The 6,266-nt window shown below is 41.3% G+C and overlaps 2 long non-coding RNA genes across 2 annotated transcripts; one reads left to right on the forward strand and one right to left on the reverse strand.

Moving 5' to 3' along the window:
• On the forward strand, positions 1–5,479 carry LOC131330107 (uncharacterized). Its single transcript, XR_009200958.1, has 2 exons — positions 1–227; positions 5,220–5,479. It is a non-coding gene; the product is annotated as an uncharacterized LOC131330107 (long non-coding RNA).
• LOC131330114 (uncharacterized) lies at positions 1,127–3,695 on the reverse strand. The gene is made up of 2 exons (XR_009200969.1): positions 3,470–3,695; positions 1,127–1,432 (listed from the first exon to the last, which is right to left on the reverse strand). It is a non-coding gene; the product is annotated as an uncharacterized LOC131330114 (long non-coding RNA).
• Positions 5,480–6,266: the final 787 nt, after the last annotated feature.

Consider the following 6,266-nt stretch of genomic DNA (forward strand, 5'->3'; position numbering starts at 1 on the left):
ATTTCTCTTTTTCTCACTCGGCCAAACTCTCTCCTCTCCTCCGAAACTCTCTCCTCCCTTCTCTCTTCGATCTCAACACCGTAGAGCGTGATTCCGGACGAAGTCCAAGAATTAAAATTGTTATACGGAGCACGGGCTTTCCGAATATCCAAGAAAAATCTTGATCGGACCGCGTGGGATCTCGGTTGACTTGGTCAACGGGTCGGGTTTTGCTCAAAACCCATGAGGTAGGGATTTCTTACTCTTGTTATGCGTTTATACGGTGTTTATGTACCTAGATCGTATCTTGCTTCGTTGTTTACGCTTGTTCTTTCCATTTCCGAAAATCAGCAGAACAGGGCCTTGCGTTTTTGGGGTTTTATGCCTTCTTAAGCTTAGATTTGAATTTTGGTTCCTTCGTATGAAATAGAGTAGACGTAGAGCCCGTTCTAATGCCGCTGGAATCACCTAAAACCGTTGAGAATTGAATTAATGGTGGATTTTAGAAATCAGGTCACGAATCAGTCTCGTTTTCTGGGTTTGTGCCCAATTTCAAACGGCCATAACTTTCTCGTCCGATGTCCGTTTCATGCAAATTTTATATCGATTTCGAGGTCTTGAAGTCAGCTTTGTATTGCCACTGGAATCACCTTAAAACTCTTAGTTCACTGAAAGTTATGATTGTTTGAGTGGAGGTGTGTCAATCTGTCACGATGATGCGTGACAGATTCGTATCGCTTCGGTAAATGCCTGTTTGACCATCCTTGGAGTGCAGATTTGACTAGGGTTCTTTCATACCTTTTAAGCTTCATTCACTCGCGCAACTTTTGGGACTGGAATCGTTCAAAAATATTAAGAACTCGATTTATAATGATTTTTAGAAGATTGCCCTGTAATCTGAAAGTCTGGGCAGCGTACAGGACTGCGTTTTTCATCGTTTGTTATGGTTAAATGACGCTATTGGTTATGGGTCCTTATGGGTTTTATAGATTGGTAAGTTGGTGATATTTTGGCGTTGGAATCATTGAAAAATATAGAGTATGCAAATTTTAATGATGTTGTATAATCGTTTTAACTCGATAATGGGTGTGAGATTAATTATGGATGGATTGTGCATAATGAAGGATGTTTATTGTCACGCCCTCGATTTTCAACATAAATAACAAACACTTTTAATAAATAAAGTCCTCGCTGTAATACAAATAATACCCCCAAAAAAAATTTTTGTTCACTGTTCTCAAATAAAATTCAAATATTACATTCCAACTTGAAGGCCCTAAATCATCAAAATACCAATATCCTAGGGAAATATTATTACAATTTACAAATACTATCTTTTCAAAAAAAAATGCTCTTTCAGATCTTGTGCTATGAAATCCTTCTTGAATACCTTTTTAAAGGTTTGGTCACAAATGCACAACATATACTCCATGTCAACTTCCTTGAATCGTACCTGAAAATGATACGGTGAGCTACACTAGCCCAGTAGGAAAATCTATACGCAAGCTATATGAAAATGTGATGAATCATACACCTAGACTGAGTGATGAGACGAGATACCACAAAAAAACGTGAGTTTTCCACCACAAACGAGCATACTACAACCAGGGGATCATAATTTCATAAAGGTATTCCTAACAGCTCATACGTCAAACTAGAAGCATAAACCAACTCGAATTATCCTAATTAGACCACAACTTATCCTCAACCGTCACTTGTCCATCGCTACGCAATTACTCTATTTTGCCTCGATCCATACGAATATGTGATGATCATGCACCAACAGTGGTAGGTGAGCAACATTATATATGTACAACGAACTCCAAGACGCTAATAACAATGAGTATATCTATCAGCAGAACAACACAAACATATCATTGGATTTCCTTTTTTTTTAACATAATTGATTTATCTTTCATTTCTCAAGTATTAGCCACTCCATGCAACAAGAACTAGTTTCCTTGATTTGTACCGAACAAGAGGCTCAGTGAGGAAGAATAGTAATCCAAGATACGGTTCAAAGCCGAACGACAAGCCAAACATTAGATTAACAACTTTATCTCTCTTTTCATTTCTCAAGCAACACAGGTCATAAGTCTAGCTCAACCAATCAACAATGCGTGATATGTGATGCAAAGCAATGCACCGGGCAATGTTGGGCCCCGTAACCCCCGCCAAGGTCCCACCAAGAAGGTGAACCGGGCTCCGTTCATATTGACGTGAATTCCGGGCGGTGTTGGGCCCCGTAACCCTCGCCAAGGTCCCACCAAGAAGGTGAACCGGACTCCGCCCATATTGACGTGAATTTCGGGCGGTGTTGGGCCCCGTAACCCTCGCCAAGGTCCCACCAATGAGGTGAACCGGGCTCCGTCCATATTGACGTGAATTCCGGGCGGTGTTGGGCCCCGTAACCCTCGCCAAGGTCCCACCAATGAGGTGAATCGGCTCCGTCCATATTGACGTGAATTCCAGGCGGTGTTGGGCCCCGTAACCCTCGTCGACATCCGAAGTTGGATACGACTCCATCCATTGTCCATATGCTATGACATGCCACACCATGATACATACAAAGTTCGATGTCACACGTAGCCGTAACACTCGAATCATAGGTCCATAAACATCCTTCATTATGCACAATCCATCCATAATCAATCTCACACCCATTATCGAGTTAAAACGATTATACAACATCATTAAAAATTGCATACTCAATATTTTTCAATGATTCCAACGCCAAATTATCACCAACTTACTAATCTTTAAAACCCACAAGGACCCATAACCAATAGCATCATTTAACCATAACAAACAATAAAAAGAAAACGCAGCCCGATACCCTGCCCAGATTTTCGTTCAATCTTCTAAAAATTACTATAAATCGAGTTCTTAATATTTTTGAGTGATTCCAGTCCCAATAGTTGCGCGATTGAACGAAGCTTAAAAGTCACAAAGGAACCCTTGTCAAATCTGCCCTCAAAGGGTGGTTAAACAGGGGTTTTCCCAGGTTACACGAATCTGTCGCGCAGCATGACAGATTGACACACCTCCACTCAAACGAACATAACTTTCTGTGTACTAAGAGTTTTAAGACAATTCTAGTGGCAAATGAAAGCTGACTTCAAGACCTTCGAATCGATATAAAGTTTGCATGAAACGGACATCGGACGAGGAAGTTATGGCCATTCGAAGTGGGCTGACATCCAGAACACGAGACAGATTGCAGACCAGTTTTCTAAAAATCGCCATCAATTCAATTCTCAACGGTTTCGTATGATTCCAGCGTCATTAGAACGGGCTCTAAGTCTACTCTATTTCATACGAAGGAACCAAAATTCAATCATGAGTTTAAGAAGGCGTAAAACCCCAAAAACAAAGACCCTGTTTCTGCAGAATTTCGGAAATGGAACAAACAACCTCAAACAACGAAACAAAGCACGATCTAGGTACATAAACACCGTATAAACGCATAACAAGAGTAAGAGATCCCTACCTCATGGGTTTTGAGCAAAATCCGAACCTTTGACCAAGTCAACCAAGCTCCCACGCGGTCCGATCATGATTTTTCTTGGATATTCGGAAAGCCCATGCGCCGTATAGCAACTTTAATTCTCGGGCCTTGTCCGGAATCACCCCCTAGGTAGATGAAATCGAAGAGAGAAGAGAGGAGGAAGTTTTTCGGAGGAGAGAGAGTGCCGAGAGAGTGAGAAAAGAGAAATGCGAGAAAGTAGTCTCCTGAGGAAATTGTAGAAGTGGAGAGCAATCCCCCGCTACTCGCACCACACTCACACGTGCACCCTTCACACAATTACCCTTATATCCTCCCACGAACACGTCACACCGAATATCCGCACTGTCTATCTTGACGGGCTATACATTAACAAAAAAACAAAAACAAAAAAACAAAAATATAGCCTAAAAAAAATAATACGGGTCTCTACATTTATGGACCTATGATTCGAGTGTTATGGCTGATATCGAACTTTGTATTTATCGTGGTGTGGCATGTCATAGCATATGGACAATGGATGGAGTCGTATCCAACTTCGGATGTCGACGAAGGTTACGGGGCCTAACACTGCCCGGAATGTGGAGTCGCATCCACTTTGTGGGATGTCGATGAGGGTTACGGGGCCCAACACCGCCCGGAATTCACGTTAATATGGACGGAGCCGGGTTCAACTTCTTGGTGGGACCTTGGCGAGGGTTACGGGGTCCAACACCGCCCGGAATACACGTCAATATGGACGGAGCTCGGTTCACCTTCTTGGTGGGACCTTGGCGAGGGTTATGGGGCCCAACACCGCCCGGAATACACGTCAATATGGACGGAGCCCGGTTCACCTTCTTGGTGGGACCTTGGCGAGGGTTACGGGACCCAACACCGCCCGGAATTCACGTCAATATGGACGGAGCCCGGTTCACCTTCTTGGTGGGACCTTGGCGAGGGTTACGGGACCCAACACGGCCCGGAATTCACGTCAATATGGACGGAGCCCGGTTCACCTTCTTGGTGGGACTTTGGCGAGGGTTACGGGGCCCAACATTGCCCGGTGCATTGCTTTGCATCACATATCACGCATTGTTGATTGGTTAAGCTAGACTTATGACTTGTGTTATTTGAGAAATGAAAAGAGAGATAAAGTTGTTAATCTAATGTTTGGCTTGTCATTCGACTTTGAACTGTATCTTGGATTACTATCCTTCCTCATTGAACCTCTTGTTCGGTACAAATCAAGGAAACTAGTTCTTGTTGCATGGAGTGGCTAATACTTGAGAAATAAAACACAAATCAATTATGTTCAAAAAGGAAATCCAATGATATGTTCGTATTGTTCTGCTGATAGATATACTCATTGTCATTAGCATCTTGGGGTTCGTCATATGTATATAATGTTGCTCACGTACCACTGTTGGTGCATGATCATCACATATTCGTATAGATCGAGGCAGAATCGAGTAATTGCGTAGCGATGGACAAATGACGATTGATGACAAGTTGTGGTTTAATTGGAATAATTCGAGTCGAGTTTTGGTTCTAGTTTGACGTGTGAGCTATTAGGGTTATCTTTATGAAATCATGATTCCCTGGTTGTAGTATGCTCATTCGTGGTGGAAGACCCATGTTTCTTTGTAGATCTCATCGTATTCACTCACTCTAGGTGCATGATTCATCGCATTTTCATATAGCTTGTGTATAGATTTTCCTGCTGGGCTAGTGTAGCTCACCTTACCATTTTCAGGTACACTACAGGGACACAGTCTTGGAGGGTGTGAAGTGCATGCAGACATCACAAGCTAAAGTTATATATATATATTTTATTTTGGAAGTACTTGCATATCTTCATAAAACAAATTGCATTGTATTGTTTTCTTTATTTTTGGAATACTGTATCGGTTGGACAAACCTGTGGATTCGGAAACTGTAATGTATTTGGGGGCTATCGTATGTACTATTGCGAGGGTTTGTATTTAAAAATGGTATTGTTATTTATGTTGAAAATCGAGGGCGTGACAGTCCACTTCCCCTGTTCCTTGAAGATTACATTGAAACACTATTTTCTCAAGATCATGCAGCTTTTCCAAAGAAGGGACTTTGCCTACAAATCTGTTTTCCGCCAAGGTAAAACTATATAATTTCGTGGTGTTGGATATTGTTCTAGGAATGGAACCAGTAAACAAATTACCATTAAGATTATAGCCATAAAATATGTATAGCCAAATTAGGGTTGCTAATCTCTTTATATATTTGTACTTCCATCTCTGTAAACAGTATGAATAAAAAGATACAAAGTTCACAATCACCATTTTTTTTTACCCAAATCTGCACTCGTTTTCGATTTTCAAGCTCGATCCAGTCCTTTTTCGAATTCAAATCATGGTTTCAGCACTCGATTAGATCATTTCGATGCTCGAAATCGTATTTCAAGCCTTAAAAACCCTATTTCAGCACTCGAAGAATTTAAATAACCCCGAAATAATTGGTAAAATGAAAACAAATAAAGGGCGAAAGAAGAAAGGAAGAAAATAGAGTTGGGAAAAAGGCACACTGAAGCTGAAGAACAAACACCTCTAGAAACAAGAAGTAATTCATAAAGATAAATTTTGGTAACACCCCCTCTGTTGTGCACCCTTCTACATTCTAAAATCACACCCCCATTAGCTAACTCTATTTAAGTTCGTTAATTTAAACAAATTCCTCAATATACTTTAAGTTCTCTCTTCTCTTCCGTACCCTTTTCTCTTCCCTTTCTCCCTCTTCACGTCCATCAAACACCAAAAAAAATGTG

Source organism: Rhododendron vialii, chromosome 6a (genome assembly GCF_030253575.1).
Source record: "Rhododendron vialii isolate Sample 1 chromosome 6a, ASM3025357v1".
Classification (NCBI taxonomy): Eukaryota; Viridiplantae; Streptophyta; class Magnoliopsida; order Ericales; family Ericaceae; genus Rhododendron; species Rhododendron vialii.